The following is a 20,472-nucleotide window of genomic DNA, read 5'->3' as shown; positions in this document are numbered from 1 at the left end:
GTGCATCAACTCCATAACACCAGTGGGACTTTGTGTGTGGGTGATGTGACATTTAACATCCACTGCTTACCCACTGTCCCTGTATTCCTGATTCAGCAAGATATCCAAGCATGTGCCTAATGTTAAACACATCAATAGAAACACATTAATAGGCCCTCTTTTGACAGCTAATTCAGTCACACATTTCCCTGGGAAATTTGCTAACCCTGTGCCTGGATGGGCAATCTTCATCTGAACCTGCAATTCATCTGAACCTGTAAATTTGACCTTGAGGCCCACATGCCATGGTGTTGCATGGGCCATCACCACTGGCTCCCTGGAGCCTTGGCATGAGGAGAAGGCATCTCACCAAATTTGGCACTGGATGTAGATGAGTCTCAGGGTGCAGAAGATCCTTCCAGGCCAAGATGTGCTCAGTGTGTGTCTATACCAACCACACTGATGAACCTTGGAGGTGTGAATCAGATCCACAGCCTTGCCTGGAAAGCCACATTGTCCCCAGTCACTGTCCCCAGGCAAAGCAGTGCTCAGCCATCTCCTGCTGACCACTGCTCTTCCAAGTGTTTCTCTCCCAAGGGCTGCTACCTGCACTCCTCTCAGCCTCGCCATCTCCACAGCCAGGAAAACTCCTCAGGAGCTGCTCAGAAGTCACTTGGCATAAGGGAAGGCATATGTTAACAATGAGGCAGCACAGCACCGTTTCTGTGATGAAGGAGCCCTGGATCCTCTGAAGAGAAGAATTTGTTAAGCCCAGTGTTCTCCAATGCCTTGGCTGGAGAAGGGTGATTTCAAACCCTCTTCAGCCTGGATTCAGCTTGAACAAAACAATGCCAGAGAGAAATCAGGCCAGCTTTTGAAACAGTTTAACAATGAGCATCTTGTTAATGACTATGAGGATGTCATCACTAATCTGTGTCTGAAACAGGGCCCCTTCTGCTCACCAGAGTCTGCCCATGTTCTTACAAACTGGTCCAGGACATAGTCTGATTCAGGACTCTGCCTTCCACCTCCTTTCCCAACAGCCCAGATCCAGAGCAGAGATGCCATTCCCTCCCCATTCCTTTGCCTGATTCACCTCTTTGTGTGGCCACAGGAGGCTGAACCCATGCAGTGGGTTTGGGTTGAAAAGGGGAAAGGAAAGGCAGGGGAGTGTTTTCCTTTAGTGTGTTCACATGTGAGTGAGCTGCTGATGGGAAGCTGCACCATCCTGAGACACATCTAACAGAACTTTTGGGGCAGAACAGGGGTAGATGAGGGGGAAAAATGCAGAAGGAAATGGTGCAGGGCTACAGAGACACCTCCCACCTCCACAAGGTGCCTGAAGTTAACTGAGATGAATCAAGGTGAAATGGGTTATGTAACTGCCACAACATTAAAAATAGGTTACGCTGTATATTAAGATTTCATTTATGAATTGTTTATAAAGCATTCATAAATGTTAGATGTGGTAAGCACGTTATGCACACAAATACTTTGTGTCCCAGCATTATCGATGGCTGTGTCCACAGCAGCTGCAGATATTACAGATGGTTAAATCACAGCTTTGCACACCAGCAGTTCAATAGCAATACACAATAAATGATTCATCAATCACCTCAACATGTATCAAGAAATTATGTGCCCTTTCTAAATGGAACCTTAATATGAAGTGTGACCTTAGGAACTGTGAAACAGGGAACTTTTGCCCCTTTCATCCTTTTTTTTTTTTTTTTTTCCTAAAAAAACCCTTTTGGTTTTGTTCCTAAGCCAAACCATAAAACCACCAACAGCTGCCCCCCACCCCTGCTCAATTCACCAGTTTAATAATGATTGTGCTTTTCCTTGCCTCTGGCTTGAGAAAGGTCACAGGCTCCTGAGAATTAAAAAGGATTTATGGAACACATACAGTATTTGGATGTGCTCCCCTCTGCTGCAAATGTGTTTGGTGTGTTTTGGGGGTGTGGACTCCAGGGATGCAAAAGGACATCACCCCAGCAGGATGTCACCTTGCCAGGCAGGGTGTCTGCAGGTCCCTGGAGAGACCACAAGAGCAAAGGTAATGTGAATGTAAATTAAGTAAAGAGAAGAGCCATGAAATGAGACTTGAACAGGATAATTTAATTTATTTAAAATGAACCCTACAGCCAGCTCTGGGCATTTGCTTACATGGAAGATGTCACCAGAGAAGATGGCACCATTGCAGATCCCCAGCATAAGGTAGAGCAGGTAAGAATTGTCCTTCCCTACTATGGCATCCTCCACAAACCTGGAGGAAGGTATAAAGCCTGCCCATCCCATCCATCCCATCCCATCCCATCCCATCCCATCCCATCCCATCCCATCCATCCCCTCCCATCCATCTCTCACTCCTGTGCAGAGCTGAGTCCCACAGGACTCTGTTTAAAAGTAGAAGAGAAAAAAGATGCTCCTGTCTTTCCACTCTTGGCTGAAGTCCTGGCCAGGGCTGTGTTTTGCAATTCTCTTGAGGAGGGCACTGCAGGGACCTGGCCCAGGTCTGTGGTATTTGAATTGTGTATCAACATAAGCCACTTGCATGTGGTGATAGGTGGATAATGTGCATTTTAATTTAGTACAAAAATAAGACAAAATAGGTGCAAATGCTTTGGGATATTATTTTCAACACAACTATTGGGTAAATTTACCAGATTTCTCTTTTGTGTAGCTCTTCAAATGTTGCTGCTGTTGGTTTCAAGATAAACTCATGTCCTCTAAACCTTGTCCATACTGAGACCTCAGGGTCACACAGTCTCTGTTGAGAAAAACAACAGGAGGGATCAGTGATGTTGTTAACACAAACCTCTTTATTTAAAAACACCAGATATGAAAAGGAGCCACATGATGAGCTGCTGTGATTTGCAAGGCAGACATCTGTGCTTCCCAAAACATCCACAGGGAGAAGGGGGCTCTGTAAGGAAACACCCACCCTGTATCAGAAATGTTTCCAACCTGAAATGCCTGGTTTTTGCCAGTGGCTGTAAAGAAAGGCCAAGGTGATGAGTTGAGATGGAGATATCCACTTAACAGACGAGATAAATCCGAACCACAGAATGATCTGGGTTGGAAGGAACCTTAAAGATTTTGTTCCAAGCCTGTTGCCACGGGCAGAGACACCTTTCACCAGACCAGGTTGCTCAGAGCTCCATCCAGCCTGGCCTTGAACATTTCCAGGGATGAGGCATCCACAGTTTCTCTGGGCATTCTGTGCCAGGGCTTCACTGCCCTTAAAGAAGTTTTTCCTAATGAGCAATCCAAACCTATTTTCTCTCCATTTAAAGCCATGTCCCCAGGGAGACAACACCAGCTCTGAGCACAGGAGACTCTTTTTTTTTTTTTTTTTTTGAGATCGCACAGAGCCAGCCCCTTTCCCTCTCCATCCAGGGAGCAGTTCCATGGGGTTCAGGTTTGTACACAGCCTCTTCAGCCACTGTGGTACAAACATGAGGACTGTAGCTCATTCCCAGTACTTTTCCTTTTCACTCCACACCCCTGGGCCAGGTGCACAGTGACCTTCTGGGCCAGCAGGGCACCAGGCAGCGTGTCAGCAAGGAGCCACATGATGGGGAAATACAGCTCTCCTGGGGACCAGCAGTGTGAAATGTCCAGGGGAAGAGGGAAACCTGATGCAGCTTTATCTCATCTTTGTGCAAACCAGCTCTGATGAGACCCTCAGCTGAGAGGTTTTTCGGGCTGTTCCCGAATGGGCACAGTCATATTTTCTCTCTCCCTGTTCCCTGCACCCCTGGCTGCACTGTAGATAAGGCAGCAGTGTTTTGGCAGCTGGGAGGTGATGCTCTATCTGTTTGCACATGCAGGACACTGATGGAAAAGTGCCACCCATCCCCATCACTGGGGTCACTCTGCTCGTTGTGCTGGGGACATTGGCTGGTTATTTTGGTGGCGGTGCAAAGAGCAGCAATGCTGGGCATAGATCACAGACCAGGCAGATATCTTCTTTCAATACCCAAAAAGCCTCAGCATCAGCCTTGCTCACTGCTCTGTTGTAAGGCTTGGTTCCAAACATCTTTTCCCCCTTGCTTCTTTAAAGTTTCAGTTTCAGGGAGCTTTTTTCTGACATCAGATTTATTTATTTCATAGTCCCTCATTGTTCTCAGTGCCACTTTTCTGCAGGTAGACAGTACCATTTTTCCTGTTCAGTCTAACCCTGGATTTCTGGGTTTGGAGGGCTCAGAGAGAGTCCTGAGTTCTGTGCCATGGATGAAGTTCCCCTCTCTGTGTTCAAATGCCTCTCATGGCTTGTCCACCTCCTGCCCTGCTCTGCTGCCTGCCTGATTTCAAGGTTAGGCTCTGAGAGGACTGTAAGACTCCTGCCTGTCTGGGCTCTCCCTTCACACCTGGCACAGCTGGTTTGAATCTGTCCTCAACACTCTTCTCTTCCCTCATCTACCAGTCCTCCTGCTGGCTCCTCACCACCACAGAGGTCAGACTGGTTCTGGTGGCCTTGGTGAACTGGAGAGGAGGCAGGAGGAGAGGAGGTTTAGGATCACCTTACTATCACCTGCAAAATCTGTGTTTTGTTGCTTAGTGACAACATCCATACCCAAACTCAGTGCCACGTGTGAAATGCTGGATGTGAATCTCTGCCATGCAGCAGGAAGTTAAGCTTTGCTAAATGCCGCATCTCACTCAGCACTGGGCAGTTCCCAGCTCCACTTCCAAACACTTAAGGGCACATCAGGCCCTGACCTTGCAGAAGGGCACAGACACTCCCCAGCTCCATTGCATCAAAGCAGTACTGTCTCTCTGCCCCATTCAGAACATCCCAAATGTTGCTTCTGTCCAGGGGGGTGGGATATGGGGCAAATTCTTGCTGCCTAGAAGGACAGAGTTCCTCAGACCAACCCACAGAGCTCAGGAGTGAGAGGCAACTGCCTCACACACGTGTAGATACAGCTTTGGTTATTTTGACCCAAAGTTTATTTTTACTCCACAGTCTTTCCCAGGAGGAAACACTTCGGCAGCTCTTTTTCTCACTTCCACCTGGAGATAAAAAGGCAACTCCTGTTTTCAAGCCTCTGTCTTGTGGATGCTATAATTCACATTAAGAGAGGAGGCTCTGAAGCTTCAGGCAGTGAGAGGCAGAGTGTGTAACAACCCCAATGACATGAGCAAGGGAGCACCTTGACCAGCCACCCTCAGCTGGTGCTTGTGGTGCACCTTGTGCCTGTGGGTCCAACTAAAGCGATGAAGAGAAGAGAAAAGAGAAAAAAGAGAAAAGAGAAAAGAGAAAAGAGAAAAAGAAGAGAAGAGAAGAGAAGAGAAGAGAAGAGAAGAGAAGAGAAGAGAAGAGAAGAGAAGAGAAGAGAAGAGAAAAGAGAGAAGAGAAGAGAAGAGAAGAGAAGAGAAGAGAAGAAGAGAAGAGAAGAGAAGAGAAGAGAAAAGAGAAGAGAAGAGAAAGAAGACTATTTTAGTTGGAAGGGACCTACAATGGTCATCCAGTCCAACTGCCTGACCACTTTGGTGCTGACCAAAAATTAAAGCATGTTATTAAGGTCATTATGCAAATGACTCTTAAACACTGACAAGCTTGGGGCACTGACCAGTTTTCTAGGAAACTGCTTCCAGTGTTTGACCTGACCTCTCAGTAAAGAAATATCCCCCCACAAAAACCCAGGCATTGTGAATTAGGAACAATCAATGATTCAGAATTGAACCAAAACTAAAAGAGTGGCAAAACTCTGTCTGTGTCAGAGAGAAGAGCTCAGGGACGAGAACCTGGTTCAATCAAAATGAAGCGACTGCTGTATGAAAATCTGTATTTCACAGGCTACCTGTGACTGACAATGCACCAAATGTATTTTGGACAGTCTGCCTTGCTAGTAAACCCTGCCTAATCCATTCAGGGTGGAGCGGCTGCAGCAGCCCTGTCTACACCAAACCAATATTCCATTTCTGTCTTGTTTGATATTGTTTCATACAACACAGCACAGTCTCAGCTGAAAACTGCATTGCTGTTCTTAGAACAGAAGATCTCTCCTTTTAGGTGAAGTATCCATTTGCATTAGGAATGCCCAGGGGATGTGGGAACAAGAACATGCTTTATCCACAGGCAAGGTTGAGCAGGGCTCCTGGTAAGCCCCAGCTCATCTGTCTCAGAAAAAAAAAATTAAAAAATAAAAAACCAAGTCAGGGCTGTAGCAACACAGTTGGACAGTATTTTATCTGCCATGCTGGGCAGCAAACCTGTACCTGCAATGGTGCACAGGAGGGCTGTAACAGCAAGAACATACCTCTGGAATGGATTTAGAGATGATAAGAAATCATCTTAATGCGACTGTTGAATGTACAAGGGATCTGGTAATAGTTACCACAGGTACACTTTCATTAACTCCCTTTAATTTAAAAGCTCAGTGTTTGCAGGAATCTTTTACTGGCAAGAAGAAGTGAAATCAGATGAAAAATAATCCTTCTGAAAAGTAGTGCTGCTGTTTCCCCCAGGAGCTGCACAGCAAAGCCTGAAATCACCTGCACTGATCCCTCTGGCCACATCCTGCAGTCCAGATGAGCTCTGCCAGTCCTGCAGTGCCATCCCAGTGCCACCCATTCCACCCTGATCTCTTCAGCAGGGATGCCCCACACTCACTGAATACAAACAGGGGCATTTCCAGTGAGCAGAACACAAATGACAGTGCCCACCACGTCACCAGAGCTGCACCTTTTCCCCATGTTCCAGGTGAGATTGGGCACAGTCCAGGCTTGCAACAATATATTCCTCCACCTAGGAATAACCCATGTGCATACTCACTGGAAAATAAATTTAAAAATGTGGTTTAATACCCAAACCTAATATAGTTCTACAACAAAATATCTGAATTATATAATCAGGATGCTACGTAACTGTCTTGAAAGTTAATAAGCTATTCAATTTACCCAATGCTTTATCTGCTCAAATTGATAAACACACCATGAAAATGAGGGATTTCAAATCAAAAGCCTGTGGCTGAAACCTGTGATGGCTGAGTTCAGGGGAGACAGAGCATTGCTTCAGCATAGGCATGCTCCATCCCTCCTCCACTGCCCACCCTCCACCCTGCAGAGGTTTACACCAAATGCTGGCAGGGAAAGAGGAGCAGAGCTGACCCAGCTACCTGTTGGTTGACTTTTCAACAAGTCTCTTCTCCTGGTTTTACTGTGAGCAATTTAACTATGTGAAAGCCTTCATACAGATTCAGGTATTTCAGAGGACAAATGCTGGGAAGGCTGTAGGAAATTTTGGTGCAGTGATGGAGTATTCCTGTGGCTGCAGTAGGAAATGCCTTTATTGGCGGAAGCAGGATGAGGGGTGGGAACACAGAAAGGAAAAAGAGTTGGGTTCAGGAAAGGTTTATTAAAGGAAAATAACCCAACCATTAGATGCTATCTGTGTTGTGAATCATATGCATTTCCAGCTCAGCTTCAGTGGAGTTCCAGGCTCCACAGGGAGTGTGGTGTAACAGCGTGGTGACTTTTGGGTATAGCTGGCAGGTTTAGGGTTAAATGTGCCAAAATTGCTTTGCTTAACCATGTCCCCTCAGCTTGCCCTTGAGACTTCTGTCACAGGAGAATTATGAGCATCCCTAGCTATGGGGTTAACTTAAAGTCTTTGTTAATGATCAAATGATCAGATGGAAATTAATCAGTGATTGAGTGAAAATCAATTGGTGATTAGCAACGATGGAATGTTAGTTAAACAGTGACTTAACAAGGAGTTGACAATGATTTGACAAACATTTAAAGGTGATTTAGATGATTATTTGAATGATAATTTAGACAGTGATTTGACAATGATTTTGAAAGTGATTTAAAAAGTGGTCAAATACTCAACTACTTGCTGCACTTCAAATAACTAAGCTATAGCTGGATATATATAAATGGTGCTAGCATGCAATGCACTTTTAGGCCCAATGTGAAATATTGCTTATCTCCTTCTAGATATCAGATGGTGGGTAAGGGGTCTCTCAGCCTGGAGAGGTAACCCTGAGAAACATCTCTGCTCATGGGGTAGATCAGTGCTGTGTAGCTCACTGCCATGCAGCAGCTAGGGCATCCCTGACCTGGGGGATTTCTGCTCTCTGGTTTTAGGTGGAGGCACAAGAAGTGTGTTTGGTGTCTTATGCCTGTCTCTTTTCTCTTCTATTGACTTTCAGGATGCAATTCCTGCAAATAACCTGCAAGAAGCTTTGGCTACACTGTAGACTGTTCACAGAAGGGTGTCTGGGTCTTGATACCTTTCAACCTATTAATTCTTCCCCTGCCGATCCCACAGGCTGGAAAGACACACACAGAGTTGGTGTATTTTCCCACCCCACCACAGAAGTTTGTAGATGCTTCCAGCTGGGCCCACCTGGAAAAAATCAAAGGTTCAGAGTTTTTTATGGGGTAATCCAGGAATGCAAAGGTACTTGTAGTTATCACAGGGGAAGAAAATATGTATGCATGAGTGTGTTTGGGTGTTTTCTCTGTAGTGCACCCAGGGCAGCTCCTTGTCCTTGGTTGACCTTCACATCACCACAAGCTTGAGATGAAGCCCCCATGGGCTGTGGAATGGGAAATGTGACTTGAGGGGCTGCTCTTCGTAAGAAAGAGCTGAGATCTCTTATTCCTGAAGGGGAGAAGTTGGAATGAAATGGAATGGCCACTATCCATTGTTGTATATCAGTTAGCAGGTAATATCCCAGTATTGGTAATGGTTTCACATCAATGAGGCTGATTGATGGATTGATTGATAGACAGCTAAAGCAATATTTTTATGCTAAAAATGGTGCCTGGAAGAAGAACTTTGCAAAGAAAGCTGGGTCACAAAGTGAACCTCACAATGAGGCATGAACAAGTGTCCAACACAGTTAATCTGGTCTTTACTTCATGCACTGCAGCCTTCCCAGGGCTGCTCCAGGCATGGTAACCTGAAGAACACTGCTCTCACCTCTCCAGCACTTGTGTTGATTTCTGATCTCTCATTTCTGACTCATTCACAGTCCAGTTTAGCCCAGTGTTCCTTTTAGTTGGGTTCCAGGACCCTCAGGGTGCACAGGAGCAAAAGGGACCCTGTGTGGAGAACTGGCAAAGACCAAAGAACAAAGGCAGCCCCAGCACCTGCAGAATGGTTGGACATCCACCTGAGAGCCTCTGGTCTGCAGGCTGAGCCTGAGAAGGGGCATCTCAGTGGAGAAGAGCTCTGAGAATGCTCCAGTCTTTGTGAAACTCATCCCACTGCAGACTCTGACTCCCACAAAGCATCTCAGCCTGTGACAGGACTGCTCATCCAAACCTTTCTCCCACAACCTCTGATGCTTTGCCCCAGGCTGAGCAGCAGCCTCAGAACTGTGTGCAAATTAAGGTGGAATTAAATCCACCTTCTCTTGCAAGGGGCTCTGTAGGGAACAGAACACCCAAAGATCTGGATTTCATGCCCCTACACCTTAGCCTCAGGTCTATCTGGAAAGCCACCCTGTCCCTTGGTAGCTCTGGCAGTTCTGGCTGCATTTCTGCAGGCAAGGAGAGCTGACAGCCTGGGAAAGGGCCGTGCAGGACTGCATCTCTCTAAATCCTGATTTTTGCAGCAAAAGCACCAGAAATGCCAGAAGCTCCTGCAGGATTCTGACCCATTGAAGGATCACAGGCAATGCGAGTGTCACTGGGTCCTTCTGTGAAAGCTGGAGGGAGTCTGTCCCCATTCAAGGAGCAGCTGGCACATGGAATTTGTCTGAGCAAGCTGTAAAGGATCTCTCAGCCCTGCAGGGTCTGTGCAGAGCGGCTGGCAGGGCTGCCTCAGCAGTGAGTCACACCTGTACTCCACTTTCCAACACAAGGCATTACATGCAAATGTTCTGAGGCGTTTTTGGCAAGCATCTTCACACTGGTACCCCCTTTGCCTCTCCCCTTAGCTACAGCACCTTGTGTAACTGAGAAATATGGCATATTTATCCCATTCCTCAGGCTGTCTCTATGCTCTTTCACTGTACCTTGGAAACCAAATTTCTATTCTTGCCAACAAATCACTTTCAGACGAATGGGGGAGTGTGTGGTAGCTTGGATTTCTTTTAAATTTTTTTTTTAAGAAATTTTTTTGGAATCTAAGTAAAGACTTTAGGATCTATTTTTAAAGATTTTATCCCCCCCTCCACCCACTGCGCTGCAACAACTGAACATTTTGGCTTGATGAGAATATTAGTAAAGCAGTCACAATCTGTAGGGTGCACTTCTTAAAACTACATTGCATAATGGGAAAAGCATAACACAACAAAATGTGGTGGGGGCTGGGGTTTTCTGTAGTATGGGAACTGAAAAGTCATGTCTTCAGCCAGGATTGATCACCAACTAATTCACAATGACCCAACCCCTTGACCTTTCCTGCTTTTGTCTCCCAGTTATAAATCTATCGATTTAGGAGGTATGCTAGAGCATGGTTAATACGATGTTTTGTGGGAAATGTACCTGCTTACACAATCTCTTTCTCCTCCTTGATATATTTTGGTATTTAAGGAAAGCAATAAGTATAGTAATGGCAATGATACTCCTGTAAGAAGATTTGAAAAGTGCGGTTTTACCATTAGAGTCTGGGGGAATTGCATTAGCTCTAATAAAATCCTATAGAACTTCAATGAGGGTAATAACTTTTAAATGTTTTTATTAGCAGCGTTGCCAATATCTATTCTGAGATCTGCAGTGTTAACAAATTAGACGTGAGAAAAAAATTCCACTTGATTCGGTTGAAGGCTACTGCGTTCAAGGAAAAACATAGCACTTTCTAGATTTTATTGGAAGTCCTTGGGAATTAGCCACCCACCTGGGGTGTAATGACTGATTAATGCTGGCCATGTGCTATTTATCCCTTAAAATGTAATCACAAGCTGATTATTTTGTGATTTGATTAAGAAGCTTCACGGACTTAGACTCAAAAGAAAACACATGGAAGAAGAGTTGAAAGACAAAGGTTGCCGCCAGGTAAGGATGTTCTTGGGACTTTGGTATAACCAAATATCTCTGATTAAGATTCAGCTTCTGCAGTGCTTTAGGCTCCTGTGGGCTTGCATCTATCTTAGAAGAAGTGGGCTAAGTCGATGAGTGAATTTGGCCTTATTCTGCAGATCTAAGAGCAGCTAAAAGCACTTCAGGCCTCTGAAACACATTGGGGAGAAGAAGAAAAGGTGAAAATATGATATGATGTTAAAATTTTGAAAAAGATGTTCATTGTGAACTGTGCTCCCCTTTTTGAACAACCACTCTGGGAGTGCCTTAGGATACAGCAAACAGGAATCTTTGGATAATAATAATAACAATAATAATAATAATAAAAAAAAATAATAATAATGTCTTATGGCTCTTTGTTTTGGCATATAATGAAGGACATTGAAAGACAGGTACATGTGACCAACCCTGCTACTGAGATGGGGCAACAACAACAGTACCACCAAGTCCTGGGATGGGTGTTTTCTAGGCCACTTCTTATTTCTGATTTCCTAAACTAATCTGTGCTGGCCTACAAGAGGGTTGAAGCTGTCTGTTTGGGACAAGGTGAAGAAAAGAAAGATGTTTTCTTTTTTAACAACTTTCTGTCTTCTTTCTTGAGTGCTTTTCGTCTGCTTTTCTTTTTTTTCTTTTTTATGGTAGGTTTTTCTTTTGAAGGCCTGAGAAATGACAATGACAACTGAGATGCCTTCTCCAGGAGGTGTTGGATATCAAAGTCTAGGAAGAGTCTTGTGAGAACCAGAAGGTGCTTTTGAATGAGCTACAGAAAAGCCATGAGGTGTATGTCTGAAAATCTGCAGACCTTCTGCTGGCAATTGCAGGGGGAAGAAGAGGAGGCCATGCCTGTGTACAAATGCAAAACAGTTGATGTGAGAATGGAAGCTTATCCTAATTAACTGAGTGAAAGCAAATTCAGTTTGTCTGGAAACACGTGTTTGTTGAATTCAGTTTGCCTTCTAATGGTTTGAGTTTAACCCTGTTAAAGGACATAATTCCTGCAAGTAGATGGGAGACTTCATCCATGAGGTGTCTGTCCCTCTCTGAGGAAAAACTCAGGAAGAAACATAGAATAAAAGATGAGGCGAAGAATGCCCAACTTTTCTCTGCTGTGTGGCAGTTTTAAAACTGACTGACTGCCAAGTTTAAAAGAAGGTCAGTGTTTAGAGGTCTACAGAGCATAAAGAGTCTTTAGCCCCTTTTAGCTTTGCGTGCACTGAGATGACATCAAACATTGTGTTTGTCCTGCTGGCTGGAGGACAGGAGACAGGGTTTAACAGGCCTTGCAAGTAGCTGGTGTTTTAGCCTGAGAGCTTAAAAGGAGGTGAACTGGCTCACACAAAAATCAACCTTTTGTTGAGTCCTGTCATTCATAGTTTCTCTGAAAGCTATTTGATTCAGAGGAAGTTATTTTCTTGTTTTCCAAAGTGGTTCTTCTGGAAGTGGTTTCTCTTCACTTCCTAAGCATTGGTGGAGATTTTCTTTCTGAACAAATTTCTCCATCTGCTTTTTCCACCTTGAATCTCTTTGCCATCAGCACTCCCTTGCCCTCTCCTGTGGTTCTTCCTACCTTCCACTACTTGCCATCTCTTGGATGCTTTTCCCTGCTCTGGCAGACACACATCAGCCAAGGACTTGGCAGTGCTTCCCTCCTGTAGCTTTCTTTATGTGTCCCACTCTCCTTTTCTCCAGGCCCTTCCCAAAACACCACTGTCCCAGTCTTGTCCTGCCTCACCTTGAGTTCTGTGCGCAGTTTTGGGCACCAAAACATGAGAAAGTTTCAAAGCCATTAGAGAGTGTCCAAAGGAAGATAATGAAGATGGTGAAGAGCCTTGAGGGGAAGCTGCTGAGCAGCTGAGAACACTTGGTCTGTTTACCCTGGAGGAGATCAAGGGGAGACCTCATTGCAGTCTGCAAGTTCTTTTTGAGGGGAAGAGGAGGGGCAGACACTGATTTCTCTCTGGTGACAGGGACAGGATGTGAGGGATCAGCTGGAGCTGTGTCAGGGGAGGTTTAGGTCAGATATTAGGAACAGTTTCTTCCCCTAGAGGATGGTTGGCACTAAACAGGTTCCCCAGGGCAGTGGTCACAGCACCAAGCCTGGCAGAGCTCAAGGAGTGTTTGAGCAACACTCTCAGGCGCATGGAATGATTATTGAGGTTGTCCTTGGTGAAGCCAGTAGTTGGACTTGATGATCCTGAAGAGTCCCTTCCAACTCAGACTATTCTATCATTCTAGGATTCCTGGCCACCCCACAGGCATGTGTTTTGTCCTCCGTTTCCCATTTTTTAATCTCGAGCCATACAGAAATCCATTCTCTTCTCACAGCATGTCCAATCAGTGATTTCCCTGGACCCTACAGATGACAGTAACATCCCTAGCTGGACATTTTGTAGCTGCTCCACCCTCAGACTGCTCCTCCTGCTTCAGAGCCGCTTCTTGAATGGAATATATCATGCTGCACTGCTGGCTGAGAGGAATGATGCAGGACTTTTTGTCTGCTCTCTGTCAGGTCTAGAGCAGCCCTGTTTTTCCCTCCACTTAGACTCACAACACAGGTGCCATGTTTTAGTTTGGCCACCCCTTGCCCTTGCCAAATGACCAGGCCACCACACTGATCCATGTCTTGCAGTTACAGCTTTACCTGACAGGTTTATTTACTGCCTGTCTGAAGCTTTTAAGGTAAGAAGGGGTCCAGCTCTTTCAATTTGTGGTGGGAAACACCTAGAAGAGATTTTTGCATGTCGCTGAAATAATAGAAGGCAGAGGTTAGTTCTCCCTGAAGTGCAAGGGAACACCTTGCAAGAAATATCTCATCTCAGGATGGCCAGCACAACATCCAGAGCAGAAATGAATTAAATACCCCAAATCAGAGCTGCACTTGGTGTAATGTGGCATGAGTCCACTTAGGTCTCAAAGGAAGAGGTCCGAATCACACCAGCTGAGTCTCTGCTCCCCGAGAAATTTCATATCAGTTTTAGATGAGACTGGTTTTGCAATAAACAGGCCAGCAGTTCATACTTAGGGTCTCTTTTTTCTTTGTTTCAAGGAATAACATGGGAATAAAAACTGCTAGCAGTGGCACAGAGAACTCGTAACAGGGAAGGAACCCAGCACAGGCTCAGTTACAGCAGGGGCAGGGATTTTTAGGCAATTATTGCATTTTCTGTGAGATCAAGAGGCTTGTGGAGGATTGCATGGCCCAGTGTGGGACCTGGGGAAGGTTCTGGGGGGAGCAGGATGTGTCACTGCTGTGCTGCCTTTGGCTCAGAGGGAACATGACAGAATCAGGATTTTCAGCTCCTTATCCCTTTGAGGTTGCCCTGTGGGGCAGGATGCTGCTGAGATGTGCATTAGTTAGCTGCAGTCGGGAATCCAGGAGTGTGCTGGGATCACTGAAATAAATCCAAAACCGTAACTGAGAGCCAGAGAGGGTCTTGCTAGTACTGACAACTAAATAATAAGGCAGGAGAGTGAGAGATAAGAAACCAGAGAGTCTCGTTTATAGTTGCTTAAGAGGGAGGAAGACATGTTCAACATGGACAAATTTGCTTTTTTTCCCCCCCATTACTCTTTTTTTCTAATGTTGGAGAAGCTGTTTCAAAACTATTTCCCGCAGAACTGCAAGATGCTGGAGCAGAGGAGACAGCTGTAATTTCCAGCAAACCCAACTAAAGAATTATTATCGACAAGGCTCCTCTGGCAGACCATTAAAAAACCCAGCAGCCATTTATTCACTCCTGATATTGTGTGAGATAATGGAGTCAGTGGCTGTACAGACAACTCCTGCCTCATTACTCTGACACCATGCTCAATAGAGTCAAGGAAGCAGCAGATGGAGGTGGGACCAGAGGGTCTGCAGGGTCTGGCTGAGGCACAAGGCCACCTAGGCAAAGCCTGGCTGGAGACTTCTGCCAGCAGAGCTGTTTGGGCAGACAGAGACCAAAGGAATGGCAGGGGTGGGTGGTAGTGAGGGTGCAGTTGAGGGATAAAAGTGACCCTGGGTCTCTCACTGATGAGGTGATAAAATTGCTTCTTTCTTCCTTTAAGAAACCCGTTTCTAAACCATGACTTGTCTTATCACCTTTAAATGAGGGTTTAAGCTCTTTGTAGCATTTCTAGTTATATTAGCGAACCAAATTGTGAAATTTCACGATGAATTTTTTTTTAAGCATGATTTGTTAAGAAAATGAAGGCTTTTTTTAATTTTCTAGAGGGGAATTCCACTAGGAGATTTTGATGGAGGATGTTCCTGTGTAAGGACAAGGCTCCTGCGTGATGATCAGGGGAAGAAAACACAACACCTGTGATCTGTGACCCTAACCCATCTCTGGCCACACAGATTTGGTACTGCACCAACAGAAATTATGGAGAACTCCCATTACGCTCAGTTGGGTTAGATTAAATCCCTAAGGAGAATGGTTTGGAGGTAGAAGCATGGTCCTTTCCCTTTGAAGTCTCATTAGGATTCCATTGCAAGGAGTCTGACATGGGCATTTCTCTCCTAAGCCACAGCACTGAAGACAGCTCAGAACAACAGTGACTGCATCAGTTGCCCTCTCCTGCATGATCAGAGGGATTCAAGACATGGACAGATAGTCCCAGGGCAACTTACTGCTCAGATGTCCACACCCTCCTCACCAGAGCCTTTGTTCTAGGCTCAGGGGTGCAGTGGGGATGTGGCAGGCCATGCCTGCTGAATTATCCTCTCATCCTGTAGGTGATCCAATTAAGCCAAATTTGAAGAGAACCAGAGAACTTCATGCTCTGCCTTGCTGTGCATGAAGTCAGCAAGTTAATAATGGACATTGATCTCTAGGGCTGTCAGTCTGTCTAGGGCTGGATGGAAGAGTTTGCAAATTTTTTTTCACCACATCATTAGGTTTCATACTGCAAGCAATAAATTCTGTAGCCTGCAGCTGTGAAAACACTAATTTGAAAGCTATTCTATTTTATATTTTTGAGAAGTTGCTGCTCTATTTTTTAATATATACTTGTATTTTTCTCCAAAAAATTCCACTAGTTCTTTCAATTTGCTTTTCTCTGATTTTCTGAACTTTTGTATCAATTAGACTATTTTTTCTGCCCCTTCCTTTCATTCCCCCTTCTCTTTTTTCTCCTTTCCCTCCCTTTTGTTGCTAGAGCAACAAAAACCTTCAGAGCAGAGGGGATTTACACAGCAAAGAGTGTAAACATACAGTAACACTAAAGTTTTGCCTGTTATTTATGAATTTAAAATGAACTCTTCTGGATGCCTACACATCCATTTTGGGTGTGTCAATCTACTATCTTCTTCCCACTTTCTATGACTGTGATTTCCCAGATCTGTTGGCTTCATTCTACATCCCCAGCCTTGTAAGATCAAAAGAATAGCCCTTGGCTAGGACTGAGTGACATTGTCTAGGAAAGGAGCTGTCACCCTTCAGTGGCATGTGCAAGAATATCTCTCTCCTCTTTCTGTTGTATTTCTTTCTTCATCCTGTGTTTACTCTTCATAGTTCTCTCTGCTTTATTGGTCCCTACAGCTCCTGAGTCTTCTGGTAGTCAGAAAACCAAATTTTTCCAAGGTAGTTCTTCACCAGAGGTACCAGAGGAACATCAGTGCAAAAGCTGGCCCTGGGCATAGATGTTTTGAAGGCAACAATCATGTGAAACCTTGAGACATTTTTCTCAGCCTGTGTTTTTTGCATTAGTGAAAGAAGGTGCAACACCTGCCCTTCTGCTGTTGTGGGATGGTTATGGTTAAACACGCTGGCAATGTTGCACTGGGTGAGAAAAAGCCACAGTTCTGTCTGAGTTAAATACAGGCTTGGAAAATAATAACAGGAGTTAAAGTGTGACTAAGCACTTCTAAGGGCTGTTATGCTTGACACTGAATGCAGCTGGTCATGCCTTTAAAGTCCTTTTTAATATGATTACTGTGTTGCTCATTATTCAGAGGTCTAGAAAAAGCAAAAGTTGTTATGTTCTTACAAAGGTAAGTAGCTGCTCAGGTATGTTTTTATTCTTCCTGCAACAGGACCCCTGAAGAGCCCTCTCTGTCATGGCCAGGTAGGACCTATGGGGTTTAATTTAGGATTATTTCTCAGAGATGTGTATTTTATAATGAACCATGGTTCATCCAAGTCCCTAAGTTTGTGCCCAATTACATCTGAAGTCAGAAGCTCATGCTTTCTCTGTGTGACAAAAGACAGAGAGCAGCAGCTGGGCAACTTCCAACACCAATCCCAAGTGGCATCGTGTGGTCAGTCTGTCCAGGACAGGGCACAGGTGACAGGAAGTGGCACTGGATCTGCCCCTGCTATTAATGAACAAAAAGAACTCTCTCTCCTGTCTGAGCTGCTGCTGGGCAGGAGAATGAGCCATACAGGAAACTTGACTTTAATTTCCTTTCCAATCCCCATGTTCAAATCTCCATGCCTGTGATTCATTACTGCAAAATGACTCTGTTCTACCTTCGTATGTTGTAAGTGGATTAATACAACCATTTCACAGCTATTGGTGATGACAGGCAGTGCTGAGCACACCTGGGATTGAATTAAAAGCTGACAGCATGAGTCACACGAACAGGCTGAGCTCAGAGCCAACCTGTGTGGCTGAGGAACACAGCTCTGTGGATGGAGGAGGTGTGAAGACTCTGCACAGGGCTGGGGGTGACCTCAGCCTCACCCCTTCTTTATCCTGCAAGGAGGAGTTATTGGCTCAACACTGCCACATTCACAGGACTGAGAGCTCTAGCATGTGGGGATGCTGGGGCTGGGAATTCTGACTCCTCCCACACTCTGCCAGGCTTTTGGGAAAGGGCAATGCATTTGGGATTAGATGCATGGAAAGGTTTGAAGGTGTATCTTTTTTTTGCACATTCACAAGGGTTTGTGTCCACCTGAATTCATCTTGCAGTGCAAGTGCTGCTGTGGCACCACCAGGGAGATGGTGAGAACCAGACCTGTGTGAAAATACAGGGTCAAACAGGCACAGAATTATAGGATATGCTGAGTTAGAAGGGAACCACAAGGATCATCGAGTCCAACTCCTGGCCCAGCAGAGGACAACCCCAAAAATCACAGCATGTGCACAAAACTGAATTTCATTTGGAAGAGTGAAGGAGCTGGGAAAGAGAGTTTGCCATGATTGTCTGGGATTATCTCAAACAATTAAGAGAGGGTTATTTCATCTACCCTAAATAAAACCAGAAGCACCCTCCTAAACTGGGGCTCCTGTGAGTTAAAATGCTGGTTGGATTAATGTTTTCTCTCTTCTGTGGCACAAGTCCAACATTATTAGCAAACCACAAGCAGCAGAAGTCACTGCAAATTTTCAAATGAATTATCTCCTTTTTTTTAAAATGGATTAGGCTGCCTTTGTACACAATGAATTCAGGTTCATTTTCAGCTTGTAGAATGTGAGTTTAAGCTATCACTGATTTCTTTGAATCGTCAGAAATAAGAATAACACATGACCCTTCATGTCCTCAATGGCTCAAACTGAATTGAAGTAGATGATTATTTAAGGTTCAGAGCAAGTTAGATATCTCCTGTGTTTTACTGTCAAGTCTCTCTCTCTCTCTCCATCTCTTTTGTACTTTTCCTTCCTCTGCACTCTGGCCAAGCCCTGGAAAAAAAAGACATGCCAAAAATAAAACAAAAAACTTGGATTAGGTGGTTTCTTAGCCAAAAGAGGGTGAGAGGACTATAAATCCAGCAGGAAAAGATATTCTCAGAGGCCAAGTGATCTGGATAGTCAACAAAGCTTAGGAATTACTTAGTGACTAATGTTTATTGTCACTATGGATTTTGTTTGTTTGTTTAAATCTGAAGTGTTTGGTGCAGCCTGGACTGGGCTTATGTTTGTTAATAAGCAGATAAATTTTTCAGCAGAGAAACACTGAAAAAAAAATCACTGCTGTGGTGTGGCCCTGTCCATCTATGATGGATACAACCTACAGATCTGAACCTGCTGTGGAATGTTACCATTCCAGCACAATTATTAGCGTTATAACCACTTTTTTGCTGTCACTGGGAGCCTCTGGTATTTGGGATCAATCTGTAACAACTTCTAAATTCTGCTTTTTGCATACCAGTTGTTTCTACTAGCTCTTTCTAATTTGTCTGTGCAGAACTGGTGTTGAAAATATTTTAGTCCAGACTCAGCCACCCCAGACCAAGACACAGCCTTTTTTTTGCAGTAAAAGGCTGGAGCACTTTCTACTGTTGCATTTAACTAGAAGTCACTCTCTCTGTTTTTTTTGTGGCAGAAAATCAATGCCATAATAGCTATTCCTTTTTGGCAAGAGACTGATAGCATTGGCCAGCACCCAGAATAATGCAAGCTGGAGATATAGAGCTCTGCCAATGTACCTTAAATCTCCTGACCTTCAGCATCTCAAGATTTCCAGCCCTGAGAGGAGAGCTTTCAGGAGAAGAGATTGATAATTCTGCCTGGCTGCGAGACAGTGTCCAAGACAGAACTCCAGTGGGAAACTGAAAACCTCCTCTGTGTTGCTGCTCCTTTCACAGTAAGGTAAATAATGGCTGATGCCACTGAAGCCAAGGGAACTGATTACTGAAACCAGGGCTAAGGACAGCAAAATCAGTCCTGCGAGGCACGTCCTGCTCCAGGATCGGCTGCGTTGGGTTTGCTCACAAATATCTCTAGGATGTGCTTGGGGTGATTGTTCTGCCCCAGAGATCAGCCTGGATTTTGGGGAGGAACTCCTTGTGGATGCTGATGTGCTGCTCCCCTGTGGGACATCCACCCTGGGTCAGCCTGGCTCGCAGACATTCAGGCCAGCTGGGCTCTCTGACCCTCCCAGGCTCTCACAAGGCTGCAGTCACAGCTGCAGCTTCTCTTGGCTCCTGGGAGCACCTCTGGTGCTGCTGTTACCCTGATTCACCTGCTGAGCTGCTGAGTGCCAAGGTAAACTCTCCCTGCTCCTCAGACATTAACATTTCACTTCTTGCTGAACGGGAGGGTTTGCTTCACTACTCAAAGCACGGCTCTGGGAGCCAAAAGCGCTGACATCTCAGTCTGCCTTGAGCAATGACTTTACCGCATGACCTTGTCCCAGATGCTCTGCCTTTATTCTTCCCTCTGGAAAAATGGGCTTGTGAACTCTCAGGGATCCACCTTTGTAGGACTGTTTACTAACATGCAGAGCAGTAATTTTTCCTGTTTACTGCTGACTTGACTTGCTTCATGATCCTAGAGTGGGCTGCTGGATTTAATGGTGCAAAAGAAACGTCGCCCCAAGCTGATCCCCATAATATAATTCCACCATGAAATGCGGTTTCTGCAGAGATATCAAACACAAGGATTCTTATGCTTGGTTATATCTTTTCACTCCTTCCAGATTTACGCTTGCAGTCCTGTTGTCTACAACACAGCTGCTGCTCTAATCCTTCATGTATTACTTAATCTGAGAAAATTCCTTCCAGGGGATATTTTGTTGTTCATCTGTACAATTTTTTTTCTTAATAGTGAAGAAAACCACCCTGCCCACATGCAAACAGA

The sequence above is a fragment of the Lichenostomus cassidix genome, chromosome 2 (genome assembly GCF_008360975.1).
Source record: "Lichenostomus cassidix isolate B80296 chromosome 2, HeHo_3.0, whole genome shotgun sequence".
Lineage (NCBI taxonomy): Eukaryota > Metazoa > Chordata > Aves > Passeriformes > Meliphagidae > Lichenostomus > Lichenostomus cassidix.
This window is presented reverse-complemented; position numbering follows the sequence as displayed.